This window comes from Sphaeramia orbicularis, chromosome 24, assembly GCF_902148855.1.
Source record: "Sphaeramia orbicularis chromosome 24, fSphaOr1.1, whole genome shotgun sequence".
NCBI classification, from domain to species: Eukaryota; Metazoa; Chordata; class Actinopteri; order Kurtiformes; family Apogonidae; genus Sphaeramia; species Sphaeramia orbicularis.
The window spans coordinates 46,623,871-46,647,969 of record NC_043979.1 but is presented as its reverse complement, the minus strand read 5'-3'; the positions used below and the strand labels follow the sequence as shown (position 1 = coordinate 46,647,969).

At 34.2% G+C, this 24,099-nt stretch overlaps 1 protein-coding gene across 1 annotated transcript in view; it reads left to right on the top strand.

Annotated features, from left to right (window-relative positions):
- Positions 1 to 24,099, top strand: part of fam184ab (family with sequence similarity 184 member Ab) — a 219,361-nt gene that overhangs the window by 62,928 nt on the left and 132,334 nt on the right. The gene's annotated exons all lie outside the window — the stretch shown is intronic.

Here is a 24,099-nt window from a genome sequence, read left to right as displayed (position 1 = left end):
AACTAGAGTTAGGTGAATAAAAAAACCGGATGTTGACGCATGTTACAACAAGCGAAGAAGAAGAATCATTTTTGAATTTAGTACGAGATAGAGGGGTAATATGTAAGAATAATGAATATATCTGAAAATCACCATATTTACATTTGTCGCCATGTTTATGGAATGGCTTCTCGTGTCATCTCGCGATAATAAATAAACAACCCATTGCATTTGGGATTTAATGAAAAAACCAACATTACGCGCTTCTGTTTTTTTTCGACATTTAGTAAATATCGCTAAAGTTTTACGCAGATGTCCAATGGAAAAGTGAACTCGTGAAAAAGACGGATGTGAGCGTTGATGCGCTGAAGGACGGGAAAACCACCACGTACGAGTGTGTGGGAAACTTCCGGCATGAATATTTCAGCGCTGCGTACTTAGCAGAGCGTCCACCCCGACTGAAGCGCCCACAGTTTCCAGCCTCTTCTCAGATGCACTTCCACACCGTCTGTCTGCTGAATATTCTACACCATATATTTTTACCCCATTACCTTTTTTAGCTCCTGGGAATGCCGTGACAGTTCCTCCGTGTGGATCTCAGAGGGTTATCGTCATTCCTCAGAAAAACCCGCTTCACGAAAATGAGTTCACGAGCAGATTTTTTAAAGCTTTTTTAAGACGTAAGTCCTCAGAGGTTGAACCGATTCAATAAAGAGACAAATAGTTGAATTTATGCTCTTATTGTTATTAATATTTAACCCATAGAGACCCAAACATCCACTGGTGACCAAAACCATCTACTGATCTAAACTGTTTATACCTGTTGAGCCATTAATCCTATCAATACATGGAAATAATTGGTGTCAAATACAGTTCTTCATCTTTTCCTGGTCATCAGATATGACCCATTTGGACGTTCAGAGGCTCCGTAGTGAACTTTTTCTTCACTTTTCTCTGTTTTGATACAAAACCTTTGAATTTACATATATGAATGTCCACATAGTCACTGAATTAAATGTAAGGCAAAGCAAGGCAAGTTTATTTATGTCGCACATTTCAGCAACAAGGCAATCCAAGGTGCTTCACACAGGACATTGAAATACAACGACAGGGAAAAAGAAACACATTTAAAACATTATAAAAGAAACATGTAAAAGGGGATTAAAAACAGCAAGTAAGAAAACAACACATAAAACCCAAAAATATAAAAAAAACCACACATATTAAAGTAAGAGTTGCAGTGCAAAACTTTTGAAAGAATATAAAATTTAAAAAGTCAAAAGCTTTTTAGTCAGCGGCAGCGGTGAACAGGTGAGTCTTTAACCTGGACTTAAAACTGTACCTACTGATGTGGCATTTCTCACAGCACTTAATAAAAGTTTGAACAGCTCCAACAACACCCCCCCCCCCCCCATGTTTCTGACGAATCGCACCCGGCACACACACACACACACACACAAGTACACAAAATGTCCTAAACAGTTTGTTCTCTGTCCTAAAATAAATCATTTGGTTCATTTTGTTGTCAGTGTAGCTCTTCAGTTTGTTAAAAGAGAATATGAGTTCATTCTCTTGTTAATGTTGCACTTCATGTGGAATTTTTTTTATTTTTATGCAGAATGTGAACTGACAGAACTGTGATTAGATTTTTGTTGTTTGTTCAAAACTACCTTTCAGGGAAAAGTGCAGTACTAATGTTTAAAATACATTTAGTAATATTTTATTTATTTTATTTTCTATTTGATGTGTAGCAGCAGAATTATATTAATCCTGTTTTTCTATATTCTATTGTCTCCAAAAATTTTGGGAAAAATGTTCAAAAATTTATAAACGCATTAAAGACCTTTTGAGGGGTTTTCTTTCTTCCCGTACCGAACTGAAAAAAAAAAAAAAAAAACGGAACCGTGGCTTTGAAAACTGAAAACGTACCGAACCGAAAATTTTGTGTACCGTTACAGGCCTAAATAATATGATAGTAAACACTGATAAATCCCATCTTTAATGGTTATTTCAGTCTGTTCACGTTTTATTCTGATACAGTGGAATCCTCTGGTACTTATATATGCAGTAAAAGTACCTGACGTTTCTTTCTGTGACATACTTTTTCTTATTCCAGTCTTTCTAACAGATGCTGCTGGTTTCAGTCAGAGCAGTTCTTCTCCAGCCTCCATCAGTGCCGGCTGCAGCTCCGTTCTAATCATGAGCTTGTTCTTTTTTTTTTTTTTTTTCTCCTGCTGTTCAATTGACATCAAATAACCAAATTCATTACAGTTCTATTTCTGCACATTATAGTTCTATTTCAGCACATTACAGTTCTATTTCAGTACATTACAGTTCTATTTCAGCACATTACAGTTCTATTTCTGTACATTACAGTTCTATTTCTGCACATTACAGTTCTATTTCTGCACATTACAGTTCTATTTCTGCACATTACAGTTCTATTTCTGCACATTACAGTTCTATTTCAGCACATTACAGTTCTATTTCAGTACATTATAGTTCTATTTCAGTACATTACAGTTCTATTTCAGCACATTACAGTTCTATTTCAGCACATTACAGTTCTATTTCAGCACATTACAGTTCTATTTCTGTACATTATAGTTCTATTTCTGCACATTACAGTTCTATTTCTGTACATTACAGTTCTATTTCTGTACATTACAGTTCTATTTCTGCATATTATAGTTCTATTTCTGCACATTACAGTTCTATTTCTGTACATTACAGTTCTATTTCTGCATATTACAGTTCTATTTCTGCACATTACAGTTCTATTTCAGCACATTACAGTTCTATTTCTGTACATTACAGTTCTATTTCTGTACATTACAGTTCTATTTCTGCATATTACAGTTCTATTTCTGCATATTACAGTTCTATTTCTGTACATTATAGTTCTATTTCTGCACATTGCAGTTCTATTTCTGTACATTACAGTTCTATTTCTGCATATTACAGTTCTATTTCTGCACATTACAGTTCTATTTCTGTACATTATAGTTCTATTTCTGCACATTGCAGTTCTATTTCTGTACATTACAGTTCTATTTCAGCACATTACAGTTCTATTTCTGCATATTACAGTTCTATTTCTGTACATTGCAGTTCTATTTCTGCACATTACAGTTCTATTTCAGCACATTACAGTTCTATTTCAGCACATTACAGTTCTATTTCTGCACATTACAGTTCTATTTCTGTACATTATAGTTCTATTTCAGCACATTACAGTTCTATTTCTGCACATTACAGTTCTATTTCAGTACATTACAGTTCTATTTCAGCACATTACAGTTCTATTTCTGCATATTACAGTTCTATTTCTGTACATTGCAGTTCTATTTCTGCACATTACAGTTCTATTTCAGCACATTACAGTTCTATTTCAGCACATTACAGTTCTATTTCTGCATATTACAGTTCTATTTCAGTACATTACAGTTCTATTTCTGCATATTACAGTTCTATTTCAGTACATTACAGTTCTATTTCTGCACATTACAGTTCTATTTCAGTACATTACAGTTCTATTTCTGCATATTACAGTTCTATTTCTGTACATTATAGTTCTATTTCAGCACATTACAGTTCTATTTCTGCATATTACAGTTCTATTTCTGTACATTACAGTTCTATTTCTGCACATTACAGTTCTATTTCAGCACATTACAGTTCTATTTCAGCACATTACAGTTCTATTTCTGTACATTACAGTTCTATTTCTGCACATTATAGTTCTATTTCTGTACATTACAGTTCTATTTCAGCACATTACAGTTCTATTTCAGCACATTACAGTTCTATTTCTGCACATTACAGTTCTATTTCTGTACATTACAGTTCTATTTCTGTACATTACAGTTCTATTTCTGTACATTACAGTTCTATTTCTGCACATTATAGTTCTATTTCAGCACATTACAGTTCTATTTCTGCATATTACAGTTCTATTTCTGCACATTACAGTTCTATTTCAGCACATTACAGTTCTATTTCAGCACATTACAGTTCTATTTCTGCACATTACAGTTCTATTTCTGTACATTACAGTTCTATTTCTGTACATTACAGTTCTATTTCAGCACATTACAGTTCTATTTCTGCACATTACAGTTCTATTTCAGCACATTACAGTTCTATTTCTGTACATTACAGTTCTATTTCTGCACATTATAGTTCTATTTCTGCACATTACAGTTCTATTTCTGCACATTACAGTTCTATTTCAGCACATTACAGTTCTATTTCTGTACATTACAGTTCTATTTCTGTACATTACAGTTCTATTTCAGCACATTACAGTTCTATTTCACCACATTACAGTTCTGTTTCTGTACATTACAGTTCTATTTCTGTACATTATAGTTCTATTTCTGCACATTACAGTTCTATTTCTGTACATTACAGTTCTATTTCTGCACATTACAGTTCTATTTCTGCACATTACAGTTCTATTTCAGCACATTACAGTTCTATTTCTGCACATTACAGTTCTATTTCTGCACATTACAGTTCTATTTCTGTACATTACAGTTCTATTTCTGCATATTACAGTTCTATTTCTGTACATTATAGTTCTATTTCAGCACATTACAGTTCTATTTCAGCACATTACAGTTCTATTTCTGCATATTACAGTTCTATTTCTGTACATTATAGTTCTATTTCAGCACATTACAGTTCTATTTCAGCACATTACAGTTCTATTTCAGCACATTACAGTTCTATTTCTGCACATTACAGTTCTATTTCAGCACATTACAGTTCTATTTCAGCACATTACAGTTCTATTTCAGCACATTACAGTTCTATTTCTGCACATTATAGTTCTATTTCTGCACATTACAGTTCTATTTCACCACATTACAGTTCTATTTCTGCACATTATAGTTCTATTTCTGCACATTACAGTTCTATTTCAGCACATTACAGTTCTATTTCTGCACATTACAGTTCTATTTCTGTACATTACAGTTCTATTTCTGTACATTGCAGTTCTATTTCAGCACATTACAGTTCTATTTCTGTACATTACAGTTCTATTTCTGCACATTACAGTTCTATTTCTGTACATTATAGTTCTATTTCTGCACATTACAGTTCTATTTCTGTACATTACAGTTCTATTTCTGCACATTACAGTTCTATTTCTGTACATTACAGTTCTATTTCTGCACATTACAGTTCTATTTCAGCACATTACAGTTCTATTTCTGCACATTACAGTTCTATTTCTGCACATTACAGTTCTATTTCTGTACATTACAGTTCTATTTCTGCATATTACAGTTCTATTTCTGTACATTACAGTTCTATTTCTGCACATTACAGTTCTATTTCAGCACATTACAGTTCTATTTCTGCATATTACAGTTCTATTTCTGTACATTATAGTTCTATTTCTGCACATTACAGTTCTATTTCAGCACATTACAGTTCTATTTCAGCACATTATAATTCTATTTCTGCACATTACAGTTCTATTTCAGCACATTACAGTTCTATTTCTGCACATTACAGTTCTATTTCTGCACATTATAGTTCTATTTCTGTACATTACAGTTCTATTTCTGCACATTACAGTTCTATTTCTGCACATTATAGTTCTATTTCTGCACATTACAGTTCTATTTCTGCACATTACAGTTCTATTTCTGCACATTACAGTTCTATTTCTGTACATTACAGTTCTATTTCTGCACATTACAGTTCTATTTCTGTACATTACAGTTCTATTTCTGCACATTACAGTTCTATTTCTGCACATTATAGTTCTATTTCTGCACATTACAGTTCTATTTCTGCACATTACAGTTCTATTTCTGCACATTACAGTTCTATTTCTGCACATTACAGTTCTATTTCACCACATTACAGTTCTATTTCTGCACATTATAGTTCTATTTCTGCACATTACAGTTCTATTTCAGCACATTACAGTTCTATTTCTGGACATTACAGTTCTATTTCTGCACATTACAGTTCTATTTCTGCACATTATAGTTCTATTTCTGCACATTACAGTTCTATTTCAGCACATTACAGTTCTATTTCTGCACATTACATTTCTATTTCTGCACATTACAGTTCTATTTCTGCACATTACAGTTCTATTTCACCACATTACAGTTCTATTTCTGCACATTACAGTTCTATTTCTGCACATTACAGTTCTATTTCTGCACATTACAGTTCTATTTCTGCACATTACAGTTCTATTTCACCACATTACAGTTCTATTTCTGCACATTACAGTTCTATTTCTGCACATTACAGTTCTATTTCACCACATTACAGTTCTATTTCTGCACATTACAGTTCTATTTCAGCACATTACAGTTCTATTTCAGTACATTACAGTTCTATTTCTGCACATTACAGTTCTATTTCACCACATTACAGTTCTATTTCTGTACATTATAGTTCTATTTCAGCACATTACAGTTCTATTTCTGCACATTACAGTTCTATTTCTGCACATTACAGTTCTATTTCACCACATTACAGTTCTATTTCTGCACATTACAGTTCTATTTCTGCACATTATAGTTCTATTTCAGCACATTACAGTTCTATTTCTGCACATTACAGTTCTATTTCTGCACATTACAGTTCTATTTCTGTACATTACAGTTCTATTTCTGCACATTACAGTTCTATTTCTGCACATTACAGTTCTATTTCTGCACATTACAGTTCTATTTCAGCACATTACAGTTCTATTTCAGTACATTATAGTTCTATTTCAGTACATTACAGTTCTATTTCAGCACATTACAGTTCTATTTCAGCACATTACAGTTCTATTTCAGCACATTACAGTTCTATTTCTGTACATTATAGTTCTATTTCTGCACATTACAGTTCTATTTCTGTACATTACAGTTCTATTTCTGTACATTACAGTTCTATTTCTGCATATTATAGTTCTATTTCTGCACATTACAGTTCTATTTCTGTACATTACAGTTCTATTTCTGCATATTACAGTTCTATTTCTGCACATTACAGTTCTATTTCAGCACATTACAGTTCTATTTCTGTACATTACAGTTCTATTTCTGTACATTACAGTTCTATTTCTGCATATTACAGTTCTATTTCTGCATATTACAGTTCTATTTCTGTACATTATAGTTCTATTTCTGCACATTGCAGTTCTATTTCTGTACATTACAGTTCTATTTCTGCATATTACAGTTCTATTTCTGCACATTACAGTTCTATTTCTGTACATTATAGTTCTATTTCTGCACATTGCAGTTCTATTTCTGTACATTACAGTTCTATTTCAGCACATTACAGTTCTATTTCTGCATATTACAGTTCTATTTCTGTACATTGCAGTTCTATTTCTGCACATTACAGTTCTATTTCAGCACATTACAGTTCTATTTCAGCACATTACAGTTCTATTTCTGCACATTACAGTTCTATTTCTGTACATTATAGTTCTATTTCAGCACATTACAGTTCTATTTCTGCACATTACAGTTCTATTTCAGTACATTACAGTTCTATTTCAGCACATTACAGTTCTATTTCTGCATATTACAGTTCTATTTCTGTACATTGCAGTTCTATTTCTGCACATTACAGTTCTATTTCAGCACATTACAGTTCTATTTCAGCACATTACAGTTCTATTTCTGCATATTACAGTTCTATTTCAGTACATTACAGTTCTATTTCTGCATATTACAGTTCTATTTCAGTACATTACAGTTCTATTTCTGCACATTACAGTTCTATTTCAGTACATTACAGTTCTATTTCTGCATATTACAGTTCTATTTCTGTACATTATAGTTCTATTTCAGCACATTACAGTTCTATTTCTGCATATTACAGTTCTATTTCTGTACATTACAGTTCTATTTCTGCACATTACAGTTCTATTTCAGCACATTACAGTTCTATTTCAGCACATTACAGTTCTATTTCTGTACATTACAGTTCTATTTCTGCACATTATAGTTCTATTTCTGTACATTACAGTTCTATTTCAGCACATTACAGTTCTATTTCAGCACATTACAGTTCTATTTCTGCACATTACAGTTCTATTTCTGTACATTACAGTTCTATTTCTGTACATTACAGTTCTATTTCTGTACATTACAGTTCTATTTCTGCACATTATAGTTCTATTTCAGCACATTACAGTTCTATTTCTGCATATTACAGTTCTATTTCTGCACATTACAGTTCTATTTCAGCACATTACAGTTCTATTTCAGCACATTACAGTTCTATTTCTGCACATTACAGTTCTATTTCTGTACATTACAGTTCTATTTCTGTACATTACAGTTCTATTTCAGCACATTACAGTTCTATTTCTGCACATTACAGTTCTATTTCAGCACATTACAGTTCTATTTCTGTACATTACAGTTCTATTTCTGCACATTATAGTTCTATTTCTGCACATTACAGTTCTATTTCTGCACATTACAGTTCTATTTCAGCACATTACAGTTCTATTTCTGTACATTACAGTTCTATTTCTGTACATTACAGTTCTATTTCAGCACATTACAGTTCTATTTCACCACATTACAGTTCTGTTTCTGTACATTACAGTTCTATTTCTGTACATTATAGTTCTATTTCTGCACATTACAGTTCTATTTCTGTACATTACAGTTCTATTTCTGCACATTACAGTTCTATTTCTGCACATTACAGTTCTATTTCAGCACATTACAGTTCTATTTCTGCACATTACAGTTCTATTTCTGCACATTACAGTTCTATTTCTGTACATTACAGTTCTATTTCTGCATATTACAGTTCTATTTCTGTACATTATAGTTCTATTTCAGCACATTACAGTTCTATTTCAGCACATTACAGTTCTATTTCTGCATATTACAGTTCTATTTCTGTACATTATAGTTCTATTTCAGCACATTACAGTTCTATTTCAGCACATTACAGTTCTATTTCAGCACATTACAGTTCTATTTCTGCACATTACAGTTCTATTTCAGCACATTACAGTTCTATTTCAGCACATTACAGTTCTATTTCAGCACATTACAGTTCTATTTCAGCACATTACAGTTCTATTTCTGCACATTATAGTTCTATTTCTGCACATTACAGTTCTATTTCACCACATTACAGTTCTATTTCTGCACATTATAGTTCTATTTCTGCACATTACAGTTCTATTTCAGCACATTACAGTTCTATTTCTGCACATTACAGTTCTATTTCTGTACATTACAGTTCTATTTCTGTACATTGCAGTTCTATTTCAGCACATTACAGTTCTATTTCTGTACATTACAGTTCTATTTCTGCACATTACAGTTCTATTTCTGTACATTATAGTTCTATTTCTGCACATTACAGTTCTATTTCTGTACATTACAGTTCTATTTCTGCACATTACAGTTCTATTTCTGTACATTACAGTTCTATTTCTGCACATTACAGTTCTATTTCAGCACATTACAGTTCTATTTCTGCACATTACAGTTCTATTTCTGCACATTACAGTTCTATTTCTGTACATTACAGTTCTATTTCTGCATATTACAGTTCTATTTCTGTACATTACAGTTCTATTTCTGCACATTACAGTTCTATTTCAGCACATTACAGTTCTATTTCTGCATATTACAGTTCTATTTCTGTACATTATAGTTCTATTTCTGCACATTACAGTTCTATTTCAGCACATTACAGTTCTATTTCAGCACATTATAATTCTATTTCTGCACATTACAGTTCTATTTCAGCACATTACAGTTCTATTTCTGCACATTACAGTTCTATTTCTGCACATTATAGTTCTATTTCTGTACATTACAGTTCTATTTCTGCACATTACAGTTCTATTTCTGCACATTATAGTTCTATTTCTGCACATTACAGTTCTATTTCTGCACATTACAGTTCTATTTCTGCACATTACAGTTCTATTTCTGTACATTACAGTTCTATTTCTGCACATTACAGTTCTATTTCTGTACATTACAGTTCTATTTCTGCACATTACAGTTCTATTTCTGCACATTATAGTTCTATTTCTGCACATTACAGTTCTATTTCTGCACATTACAGTTCTATTCTGCACATTATAGTTCTATTTCTGCACATTACAGTTCTATTTCACCACATTACAGTTCTATTTCTGCACATTATAGTTCTATTTCTGCACATTACAGTTCTATTTCAGCACATTACAGTTCTATTTCTGGACATTACAGTTCTATTTCTGCACATTACAGTTCTATTTCTGCACATTATAGTTCTATTTCTGCACATTACAGTTCTATTTCAGCACATTACAGTTCTATTTCTGCACATTACATTTCTATTTCTGCACATTACAGTTCTATTTCTGCACATTACAGTTCTATTTCACCACATTACAGTTCTATTTCTGCACATTACAGTTCTATTTCTGCACATTACAGTTCTATTTCTGCACATTACAGTTCTATTTCTGCACATTACAGTTCTATTTCACCACATTACAGTTCTATTTCTGCACATTACAGTTCTATTTCTGCACATTACAGTTCTATTTCACCACATTACAGTTCTATTTCTGCACATTACAGTTCTATTTCAGCACATTACAGTTCTATTTCAGTACATTACAGTTCTATTTCTGCACATTACAGTTCTATTTCACCACATTACAGTTCTATTTCTGTACATTATAGTTCTATTTCAGCACATTACAGTTCTATTTCTGCACATTACAGTTCTATTTCTGCACATTACAGTTCTATTTCACCACATTACAGTTCTATTTCTGCACATTACAGTTCTATTTCAGCACATTACAGTTCTATTTCAGTACATTACAGTTCTATTTCTGCACATTACAGTTCTATTTCACCACATTACAGTTCTATTTCTGTACATTATAGTTCTATTTCAGCACATTACAGTTCTATTTCTGCACATTATAGTTCTATTTCAGTACATTACAGTTCTATTTCTGCACATTACAGTTCTATTTCACCACATTACAGTTCTATTTCTGCACATTACAGTTCTATTTCTGCACATTACAGTTCTATTTCAGCACATTACAGTTCTATTTCACCACATTACAGTTCTATTTCAGCACATTACAGTTCTATTTCAGCACATTACAGTTCTATTTCAGTACATTACAGTTCTATTTCTGCACATTATAGTTCTATTTCACTACATTACAGTTCTATTTCTGCACATTACAGTTCTATTTCACCACATTACAGTTCTATTTCAGTACATTACAGTTCTATTTCTGCACATTACAGTTCTATTTCACCACATTACAGTTCTATTTCTGCACATTACAGTTCTATTTCAGTACATTACAGTTCTATTTCTGTACATTATAGTTCTATTTCACCACATTACAGTTCTATTTCTGCACATTACAGTTCTATTTCTGTACATTACAGTTCTATTTCTGCACATTACAGTTCTATTTCTGCACATTACAGTTCTATTTCTGCACATTACAGTTCTATTTCTGTACATTACAGTTCTATTTCTGCACATTACAGTTCTATTTCTGTACATTACAGTTCTATTTCAGCACATTACAGTTCTATTTCAGCACATTACAGTTCTATTTCAGCACATTACAGTTCTATTTCAGCACATTACAGTTCTATTTCAGCACATTACAGTTCTATTTCTGCACATTACAGTTCTATTTCTGTACATTACAGTTCTATTTCTGTACATTACAGTTCTATTTCAGCACATTACAGTTCTATTTCTGCACATTACAGTTCTATTTCAGCACATTACAGTTCTATTTCTGCACATTACAGTTCTATTTCAGCACATTACAGTTCTATTTCTGCACATTACAGTTCTATTTCAGTACATTACAGTTCTATTTCTGCACATTACAGTTCTATTTCAGTACATTACAGTTCTATTTCTGCACATTACAGTTCTATTTCAGTACATTACAGTTCTATTTCTGCACATTACAGTTCTATTTCTGTACATTACAGTTCTATTTCTGCACATTACAGTTCTATTTCAGTACATTACAGTTCTATTTCTGCACATTACAGTTCTATTTCAGTACATTACAGTTCTATTTTTGCACATTACAGTTCTATTTCAGTACATTACAGTTCTATTTCTGCACATTACAGTTCTATTTCAGTACATTACAGTTCTATTTCTGCACATTACAGTTCTATTTCACCACATTACAGTTCTATTTCACCACATTACAGTTCTATTTCACCACATTACAGTTCTATTTCTGCACATTACAGTTCTATTTCAGTACATTACAGTTCTATTTCAGTACATTACAGTTCTATTTCTGCACATTACAGTTCTATTTCTGCACATTACAGTTCTATTTCTGCACATTACAGTTCTATTTCTGCACATTACAGTTCTATTTCAGTACATTACAGTTCTATTTCTGCACATTACAGTTCTATTTCTGCACATTACAGTTCTATTTCAGTACATTACAGTTCTATTTCTGCACATTACAGTTCTATTTCTGCACATTACAGTTCTATTTCTGCACATTACAGTTCTATTTCTGTACATTACAGTTCTATTTCTGCACATTACAGTTCTATTTCTGCACATTACAGTTCTATTTCTGCACATTACAGTTCTATTTCTGCACATTACAGTTCTATTTCTGCACATTACAGTTCTATTTCTGTACATTACAGTTCTATTTCTGCACATTACAGTTCTATTTCTGTACATTACAGTTCTATTTCTGCACATTACAGTTCTATTTCTGTACATTACAGTTCTATTTCAGCACATTACAGTTCTATTTCAGCACATTACAGTTCTATTTCAGCACATTACAGTTCTATTTCTGCACATTACAGTTCTATTTCTGCACATTACAGTTCTATTTCTGTACATTACAGTTCTATTTCTGTACATTACAGTTCTATTTCAGCACATTACAGTTCTATTTCTGCACATTACAGTTCTATTTCAGCACATTACAGTTCTATTTCTGCACATTACAGTTCTATTTCAGTACATTACAGTTCTATTTCTGCACATTACAGTTCTATTTCTGTACATTACAGTTCTATTTCTGCACATTACAGTTCTATTTCAGTACATTACAGTTCTATTTCTGCACATTACAGTTCTATTTCAGTACATTACAGTTCTATTTCTGCACATTACAGTTCTATTTCAGTACATTACAGTTCTATTTCTGCACATTACAGTTCTATTTCAGTACATTACAGTTCTATTTCTGCACATTACAGTTCTATTTCACCACATTACAGTTCTATTTCACCACATTACAGTTCTATTTCTGCACATTACAGTTCTATTTCTGCACATTACAGTTCTATTTCAGTACATTACAGTTCTATTTCTGCACATTACAGTTCTATTTCTGCACATTACAGTTCTATTTCTGCACATTACAGTTCTATTTCTGCACATTACAGTTCTATTTCAGTACATTACAGTTCTATTTCAGTACATTACAGTTCTATTTCTGCACATTACAGTTCTATTTCTGCACATTACAGTTCTATTTCTGCACATTACAGTTCTATTTCTGCACATTACAGTTCTATTTCTGTACATTACAGTTCTATTTCTGCACATTACAGTTCTATTTCTGCACATTACAGTTCTATTTCTGCACATTACAGTTCTATTTCTGTACATTACAGTTCTATTTCTGCACATTACAGTTCTATTTCTGCACATTACAGTTCTATTTCTGCACATTACAGTTCTATTTCAGCACATTACAGTTCTATTTCTGCACATTACAGTTCTATTTCTGTACATTATAGTTCTATTTCAGCACATTACAGTTCTATTTCTGCACATTACAGTTCTATTTCAGCACATTACAGTTCTATTTCTGCACATTACAGTTCTATTTCTGTACATTATAGTTCTATTTCACCACATTACAGTTCTATTTCAGCACATTACAGTTCTATTTCTGCACATTACAGTTCTATTTCAGCACATTACAGTTCTATTTCACCACATTACAGTTCTATTTCTGCACATTACAGTTCTATTTCTGCACATTACAGTTCTATTTCTGCACATTACAGTTCTATTTCTGCACATTACAGTTCTATTTCTGCACATTACAGTTCTATTTCTGTACATTACAGTTCTATTTCTGCACATTACAGTTCTATTTCTGCACATTACAGTTCTATTTCAGTACATTACAGTTCTATTTCTGCACATTACAGTTCTATTTCTGTACATTATAGTTCTATTTCAGCACATTACAGTTCTATTTCTGCACATTACAGTTCTATTTCTGCACATTACAGTTCTATTTCTGCACATTACAGTTCTATTTCTGCACATTACAGTTCTATTTCTGCACATTACAGTTCTATTTCTGTACATTATAGTTCTATTTCAGCACATTACAGTTCTATTTCTGCACATTATAGTTCTATTTCTGCACATTATAGTTCTATTTCACTACATTACAGTTATCCCAATTTAAGGTACTTATATATGCAGTAAAAGTACCTGACGTTTCTTTCTGTGACATACTTTTTCTTATTCCAGTCTTTCTAACAGATGCTGCTGGTTTCAGTCAGAGCAGTTCTTCTCCAGCCTCCATCAGTGCCGGCTGCAGCTCCGTTCTAATCATGAGCTTGTTCTTTTTTTTTTTTTTTTCCTGCTGTTCAATTGACATCAAATAACCAAATTCCACCCCCCCTCCTTCCCTTAGCGCCTTCGTATTTGATTTGAGGTTGTGAAATTGCCCTCCAGGATTTGAGGCGAGGGCCGTGGGCCGGCTTTAATGAGCCTGAGGTCCAGCTGTTTTCTGAGGCCATGCCTGGCTCTAATGTGACGGCGGCCTGGCCGTGTGCGCTCAGACTTCCTTCTTCCTCAAATGGCCTCATGATGCCGCCTGATCCGCACAGGCGTTTATTCCAGGCACATGCGGCCACGTGAAAGCAACTGATCAAGTATTCTCTTGCATCAAAGTTGCATAATGAGGATGTGTTTTAAATGATATTCCACAGTCGACCTGATCAGAGCTGACAGCTACATTAACACAACACTCCTGATTCCATATGCGTCCTATATGCACACTTCGGCTGGTTTTACTTATGGATATGTGCGGTTTTCACAGCCACGTTATCCCTCCTGGTCAGAGTTGGGAAGTGCTAAGAATGTTTCAGTGCTTCAAGTTGATTCCCTATTGATTCTGTTATCGATTCTCATTGGATTAGTGACTAAACTATAGTGCAGATGGCTGTTTTTGCATTAAGTCTTTAACCCTTTAACAGCTGCAGTCTCTCCGGTGCTGCATTTTGCGCTTTTCAGCATTTAAATGACCGCAACTCCTGAACTGTTAGTACTAACTCTGGTCATAAACCCATTTACACTTCAATGTCATTTTGCACATTCCCAGTTGGAATATTTCAACTTGTTTTGCACCTTACAGTTCTATTTCAGCACGTTATAGTACTTGACTTAAGAAAAAAAATCTTGAATTAAGCAAAACAAATCTTGAATTAAGAAAAAAAAAAATCTTGAATTAAGCCAAAAAAATAAAACTTGAATAAAGCAAAAAAAAAAAATCTTGAATTAAGCAAAAAAAAACCTTGAATAAAGAAAGAAACGGTAAATTAAGCAAAAACAAAGATCTTGAATTAAGCAAAAAAGAAAACTTGAATTAAGCAAAAAAAAAAAAAAAAAAAAAATCGAAATAAGCAAAAAATCATGAATAAAGCAAAAAAAGAAAAATTTTTAATAAAGGAAAAAAAATATTGAATTAAGAAAATAATCTTGAATTAAGCAAAAAAATTCTTGACTAAAGTAAAAAATCTTGAATTAAGCAAAAAAAAAAAAAAAACTTGACTAAAGCAAAAAGAAAAAAAACAAACTTGAATTAAGCAAAAAAAGAAAAAATCCAGAGAACCATATTACATACATAACCATATACCATATTTTGTATTTTTACTATATATTTTTACAGCGTTTAGAGCATTTTGTGCTAAATGTGTTATAGAAGTACACTTAACTTTGATCTAATGGTTCTAAGGAACTGGGTCTGTGCAGGAACCGGTTCTGGATCCCCGTCCCTGGTCCTACAGTACTGGTCTCCACAGTAGTTCAGCAGGTTCCCTCTTGTTCATGATTACACTGTCAATGTGCAGAAGTGTCCATATATCCAAAGAATGACAGGAATGGGGGGGGGCGAAGACGAAGACACTTCTGTCATCCGATTTATTTTTGTTCGGCGGCTCAACACAGCGGTTAGATAAGAGGAAATATGTCTGCGTACCTCCACTCCTCATCGCTCAGTCCTTTTGTTTCGTGGCGTCCACTTAATCATCTTTTCTTTCATCACCTCTATTCGTCATCGCTTTAAAATATAATGAGAGACGTCTGTGCCGAGGCCAGGTCTGGAATTTCAATCCACAGTCTGCTCTACCTCCGTCTGGCTGCCAGCTACCACACCATCCTGATATGAGACTCAAAAGTGTCTGTTTCACATGGATCATCATTATCGTCGTTGTCGTGTCATGACCTTGATGCTCTGAGGTTGATAGAAAACACCTCATATAACACTCACCTTCATCACATCTGTCTTCATTACAGGGTCTCCACTAGGGATGTAGCGATATGAAAATTTCATATCACGGTTATTGTGACCAAAACTATCACGGTTTTCATTATTATCGCGGTGTTATTGAAATTGTGCTCAAAATGTTCAAAAAGTACTAATACACACACTGAAAGAATTAAACCAAGTTGTATTTAAAAAAAAAAAAAACAAATAAAATAATTGTCACAATGTCCCTTCTGTAGCAGAAACATTCAAATATTAACCCTTAGTGGTCTGAGCCTATTTTGTCTGTTTTTCAGTCCTTTTGATTTTGCCTTTATATACTATATAAACAAATGTTTACTATACCCATGTTTGGGATCTGTTTTTCAGCACAACTTCATTTATATCATCTGCCTATTATTTTTTCACTTTAACTTTAACATTTTACCACACATTTTTCAATATAACTCAACAAATATTGATTGGAATTGAATATAATTTGACAGACACGTGACTGGTACCAAGCTTCAACGTTTTCTGCTGTATGGAACAACCTGGAAACTGTTGAATTTAAACAGAAATAGTCCATCCACACATGTTCAGGGTGCTTGGTGGAGGTTTGTGTTCTCTGAACACTTATTGAAATTGTGCTCAAAATGTTCAAAAAGTACTAATACACACACAAAGAATTTAACCAAGTTGTATTTAAAAAAAATAAATAAATAAAATAAAATAAAATAATTGTCACAATGTCCCTTCTGTTGCAGAAACATTCAAATATTAACCCTTAGTGGTCTGAGCCTGTTTTGTCTGTTTTTCAGTCCTTTTGATTTTGCCTTTATATACTATATAAACACATGTTTACTATACCCATGTTTGGGATCTGTTTTTTTTTTTTCAGCACAACTTCATTTATATCATCTGCCTATTATTTTTTTCACTTTAACCTACTATAAAAACATAAAAGGACAAAAAAAACACAAAAAATATAAAATCGGATTTGAAAAATGTCTAAAATTTATTGCATAAATAACACACAGATGTTTAACGAACCTTTTCAAAGACTTTAAAAGTGAATATTGGTTCCAAATATTAGGTATTTAAAATCAAAATTGTAATAAATTAAAACTATACTCAAATAATTGACATAAAAACATATCTTTACAGAGGGTTTTTTTCCTAAAAGTGCGGTAATCAAACACAGTTATCATGATAATTAGAATTTAAACAGGAATACTAACTGTCTGCAGTTTTACCGCCGTTTATTGTTATACCAGTAATCGTTACATCCTTAGTCTCCACTATTACAGTTATCTGACACAGTGAAGTTAAAGGTCCTGAACAGAGAATTGGTTTAAAGTGGATTGCAGCGACACCTTCAGCCAGAATCTGTGGTGTTTTTAAGGGACACAGACTCCGCTTCCCATGAGCACTAGGGCCTTCTGTTGTTAGGGCCTAACTCTGGCCAAGGTGTTTAGAAGCTAATGACTGCAGACTGGATCCTCTTTACAACTCTGCAGTTCTTTTTTCCACACACTAACTTGCCGGTGCAAAGTGACGTTTGAAACGAGACAACAAGTAAACTTCATAAAGTCCGTTTGTAGCGTAGTTTAAAGGTGCCAGAGACTTTCATGACCAATTTTTCCTCAGATCTGTCCATCCTCAGTCCTGTCCTCAGTTTCATGAATCTGTTCGTCTGTCTGTCATTCCTCAGCTGAATCTCTTCCTCATGGTGAGCAGTTTCTTAGTTCCATCCACCAGAAACAAACCATGTGTTTACAAACAGAGCCGGGAGGGAACTCGGGCATCTGAGGAATTTTGTCACGACGTGCATTTTGGGAAGTGAAGGCTTGCGCCACCGCCTGGCAGCAGCAGCGCAGCCATATGATATTATATGGATGAAACAAACACGACGCAGAAACAGCTGGAGGAATATGCATAGAGGGAAGGGAGCTCCTGCCGTTTCCGTGATTTGTCTTTAGCAGCTGCCGCTAAAATAGCATTTGGAAATAACCTGTTTTGGTGCTGATTATCTCATTTTAAATTGCGGACTACGATCAGGCATATATATAAAAAAAAGACTTTTTCAAGATCATGCAGAAAGTCTGTTCAGCACGTTTAAAATGACCTAAAACTGTCATTAGAATGTTAGAATTCTGACCTCATGTTAAAGATGCCAATGTCTGCTAACAGTGCTAAGCTAACAGAGCTAAGCTAACAGAGCTGTAATGTAAACTATCAGCGTATGCAGCATGTGGACATTAGAAGACACAGTGTTATTTTGAGTGACTATTAAAATAAGTTTCTATGAGTTTTAGTTTGATGTTGAAAACTTGATGATTCCATAAAACAGATGAGAGGAAACCATGAGTTTTATCCTTTATTCAGGGACTGATTCAGTCTGTGCATACACAGGGTTAATTCATGAGTGATTTTGGTAGAACTAAGTGTGTTCTGGTACCAGACTGACCCCTGCTGGTGAGAATTTGGAATATTAATACAATAACATTTAAATAAAACGGTCAAATCAAGTGAGCAAAGCCTCACCATGAACCACTAAAATCTGGACCCTATGATATGTTATAAAAAAAAAAGAAAGAAATACTGGGCGTGCCTAAAGGGTACTCAGTGACATTTTCTTTTATCCTTTTTTTTATTACAGTAAAGTCTGCTGCTGATGTGAAATAAAATATGTCCCATGGGTTTTTCCAGCTCCATCACTATTTCATCTTCATTCACTTCCACGGAAAGAGTTATAGCTATGATTTCCACAAGTAAAAACTGACATTTTGACTGCGAACTTTGTAATTTATGGCTGTTTTAGTAAATATTTCCAGTAATTACCCTGCTTACAGGTTCAAAAATACAATATATTGTATATAAATATCACCAGTTGTATTTCATAGCTGTGGTGTAGCGGTTCTTTTTGTCAGATCGTTGTGTGGATGTAATTTATGTAAAATGTGACTCTGACCTTGTACCCCACACACACCGGTGGGCTGTGGATTACAGGATACAGCGTTTATCAAACGGTGGTGGGACAGCCAGTGGCAGCTTAGCCTTCAGGTGAGATGTGCAGCTCAGACACAACAGGCGAAGAGCGAACAGGACGGTTTCAGATGGAGAACAGCAACATGATCAAAGAGCCCGGGGTCACTGACAGACGTCCAGGGGTTTCAGTCGTTCCTTCAGGTGGAAGTGGAGCTGAGGATGCTGGTTTCAACACAGACAGGAGATAAACTGACACAAGGAAGAAATGATTAAATTTTGGTGGTGACACCCCCCCCCATCACCACCAAAATGTAATCATTTCTTCCTTGTGTCAGTATCAACATTTCCTGAAAATGTCTTGAAAATCCCTCCATAACTTTGGGAGTTATCTTGCTAACAAACAAACAAACAAACAAACAAACAAACAAACAAACAAACATGCACAGTGATCACTGGTGGAGGTAACAAGATGCTCAGTGTGCATTTGTTCATAGTTTGTAAGGAAGACATTATCCATGAAAGTTGCGTTTTTTCTCCATTACTGAACATAATTATGTTTTGAAAATAGTATTCATCCACTGATCCTAAAAGTGAAATTTCCTCATGGTGGGATAAATAAAGTCATATCTTATCTTATCTTCGGGGGGGGGCTGAGACACTGATCTGCTTTGGTGGAGGTCTGCGAATGCTTTTCTAGTTTAAAGGTGCTGGAGACTTTCCTCACCAGTTGTTCATCAGATCTGTCCATCCTCAGTCCTATCCTCATGATGACTGTTCGTCTGTCATTCCTCAGCTGAATCTCTTGCATTACAGTGAACAGTTTCTTAGTTCCATCCACCAGAAAAAAACCATGTGTTTACAAACAGAGCTGGGGGGGAACTCGGGCATGTTTGGAATTTTGTTGCGACGTGTATTGTGGGAAGTGAAGGCTCACTCAGCTGCCTGACAGCAGCATCTGGAACAGACGCAGAAACGGCAGGAGCTCCCTCCTTCTGTGCATGTTCCTGCAGCCGTTTCCGTGTGTTTGTTTCATCCATATAATACCATTTGGTCGTGCTTCCGCTGCAGGTGGCTGCGCGAACCTCCGTTTCCCACAATGCACGTCGCGACAAAATTCCGAAGATGCCCGAGTTCCCTCCGGGGTCTGTTTGTAAACATGTGTTTTGTTTATGGTGATACTGAGGCAGAGGAGTTCTCTCAGACTGCAGTGGAAGCTCGGCTTCCCCTAAAATGACTCCACTTAAATGCTCAAATCTGTTCAGTTGTGTTCGCATTTCATTGACTCCAAATGTGTTGGAACACGTTCATCTCACAGACGAGTTCATTCAGAAACAGCTTCATCCTAAACCACAGACTGGATGTTGTTCACTTCTCCTCCATTCGTGTCTGTGTTTTCTCCTCCATCTCTGCTCAGTGCATTTGTCTGTAGACGCTCAGGGTCCATGCACTTCAATGGGACTGAGTGGAACTGCTTTAAACTGACTCTAAACTGGACCATCATTGGATAAATGCCACGATGTTGTCCCGCCCCCGGACGCTTGGCTTCTCTGGGGGTGAATGGAGCTGTGGGCGGAGCTCGGCCGGGCTGGATGCTGAGCTTCCACGTGCTGATTGGAGGATGGGTCCAAAGGCTGAATCCCGTTTGATTGACAGCTGTTTTCAGATCTGCTCCTTCACTGACACAGTTCAGTTTAATACCGTCACACATTCTGCTGTGAAATCACAGAAACCACTATGAAATGACTTGTTCATTTCTTGCACTGTAAATAAAACACACTCATTGTGCTTCCTTTTTCAGTTTAACATAATTTCAATGTTTTCTTGTTTAGTTGGTACGATAAGGTCACTGAGCATTTTCTTAAAAAGGAACGGAGGACGAATTTATGTTTAAATAACTTGACTTTTTTTTTTTTTAAATGTAAGCCGACAGTGAGCTTCCCCTGTCTGACAGACGAACAGCCGCCACTGAACTGAGGATATGACTGAGGATGGACAGATTTGATGAAAAACTGGTCAGGAAAGTCTCCAGCACCTTTAAGCTTGCATCAGAATCCTAAAGTTGATGTGAGAATCTGTGGACAGCCAGGCGAAGAGAGGGAAGAGTGGTTTTTGTGTAATTTAGATTTTTGGATAGACGTGAGACTGTGGATGCTTTATTTATCAGTTTGATTATTTATAGCCTTCAGCTAAGTCTGGCACGTCTGGAAGAGCGTTGTGTTGTCACTGTTTTTCGGATCCATTTTGGTTCCGGTCTGCATGCGCTCGTCTGCATCACTGGTACCAGTTATTCCGCTGTGAACAGAGAAAACTTGGCTCAGTGTTTGACCCCCCGGGCGGACGGCGAAATGGAAGATGTCACAATGCATTACACACAAATTACCGCCACTGTTCACTCTTTCTTCCGTTCAGATCAATTTCTTTGAAGTCCCGTTCATTCTCTCGACGCTCCTCCACAGAAGTCGATGCACCCAATGTTTTTCACCGCATTACAAACTCCATCCTCCTTTGTAATGAATAACAGCGGCAAATTTATTTGACATTACAGCGATTTCCTTCAGCTCTAATTGTCCTTGGAAAGCAGCAGTCGTGGCACACCATAACAGAAATTGTTCCCCATTCATCAGCCGCTGTAATAAGCTTTATTATGGTAACAACGCTGAAACACTTTCTCTCATCTCTGTCAAGGACAATGGAAATAATTTGGAGTATTTTTAGAAATGTGTACAGATGAATGCAGTAAAAATCATTTGCATAAACTAAAAAAAGCATCATCCTATCATGCAAACACCTTCTGTGCTTAACAGTCTAGCTTCTGTTCACGAGTTTGGACAAAAATCTGCTTTAAGGGGGTGTCATAGATGTCCCACTCATGTCCACTTTAACAGGCGATATTTAAAGGGCTCATATTTGTCTAAACCCACTTTTCTTAGTCTGTGGTTCATTTATTTGTGTGTTTGGACCCTAATAGTTCATACAGCTTGAATTTGAACCCTCCAGCTGCTGCAGAGCTATTTTTATACTCACTATATACACCTGTTCCATTGGCAGATTTTTTTTTTTTTTTTTTTTTTTTTGCTTGAATTAAGTAAAAAAAAAAAAAAATCTTGAATAAGGCAAAAAAAAAAATTGAATGAAGCAAAATAATCTTGAAATAAGCAAAAAAAAAAAAAAAAAAAAAAAAAAATTAAGCAAAAAAAAATCTTCAATTAAGCAACAAAACTTGAATTAAGCAAAAAAAAAAAAATCTTGAATTAAGCAAAAAAAATCTTGAATGAAGTAAATAAATCTTGAAATAAGCAAAAAAAAAATTGGAATAAAGCAAAAAGATCTCAAATTAAGCAAAGAAATCTTGAATTAAGCAAAAAAAAACTTGAATAAAGCAAAAAAATGAATTAAGCAAAATAATCTTGAAATAAGTAAAAAAAAAATTAATTAAGCAAAAAAATATCTTCAATTAAGCAACAAAACTTGAATTAAGCAAAAGAAAAAATCTTGAATTAAGCAAAAAAAAAAAAAAATCTTGAATTAAGCAACAAAATCTTGAATTAAGCAAAAAAAATTGAATAAAGCAAAAAGATCTCAAATTAAGCAAAAAAAAAAATCTTGAATTAAGCAAATAAATTTTGAATTGAGGGGAAAAAATCTTGAATTAAGAAAAAAAAACTTAAATAAAGCAAAAAAAACTCTCAAATAAGCAAAAAAATTAGAATTAAGCAAAAACAATTCTTGAATAAAGCAAAAAAAAAAAAAAAGTCTCAAATTAAGAAAAAAAAAATCTTGAATTAAGCAAATAAGTCTTGAATAAAGCAAAAAAAAAAAAAAAAATCTGCCAATGGAACAAGTGAAAGTTATCTTGTTCAGATTTCTTGAAATCAGATTTTCCAGATCTATTGTCTCTAAATCAGTTCTTCTATCTCACTGACAAGTTCCTCTTGAGGTGATTGTGTCTGATTTTAAGTCTGATGAGATATTTGGACTAGAAATAAGAAAAATACACTTGGTTTAGATTTTTTCCAGTGTTTCTATTCACATTTGTTTGTTATTACTTGTCATTTTCTGTTTTTTTATGGATGTAAAATAGCAAAAGCATCCACTAAACTCAAATATCTACCAATACTCAAACATCTGTCAAGGACAATGGACATAATTTAGAATGTTTTTAGAAATCTGTCCAGATGAATGCAGTAAAATCATTTGCATAAAGTTAAAAAAGCATCGTCCTCTCATGCAAACACGTCCTGTGCTTAACATTTTTACTCCTGTTAATAAGTTTGAACATTATTGAAGAAAACAGCCTCATGTACGTTTGTTTGTTGGACATTATTTGACTTGACTCGAATCCTTCAGAACGTCTGATGTGTAAAATTGTGCACCTACTTCATGTGAATTAAATCAAAGTCGCCCAGGATCACAGTTGGGTCTTTAATATGCTTTATGGTTTTTCTTAGAGCAGATAAAACTGTTTTAATAATTACCAACAAGTCTTTGAGATGGAACAAGTGTGTTTGCCTTCTTCCTCGTGTATCTTATGACCTGAATTACTGAGAAAAAACTTCAGTGGGAAGGGACTTAAAAGCTTT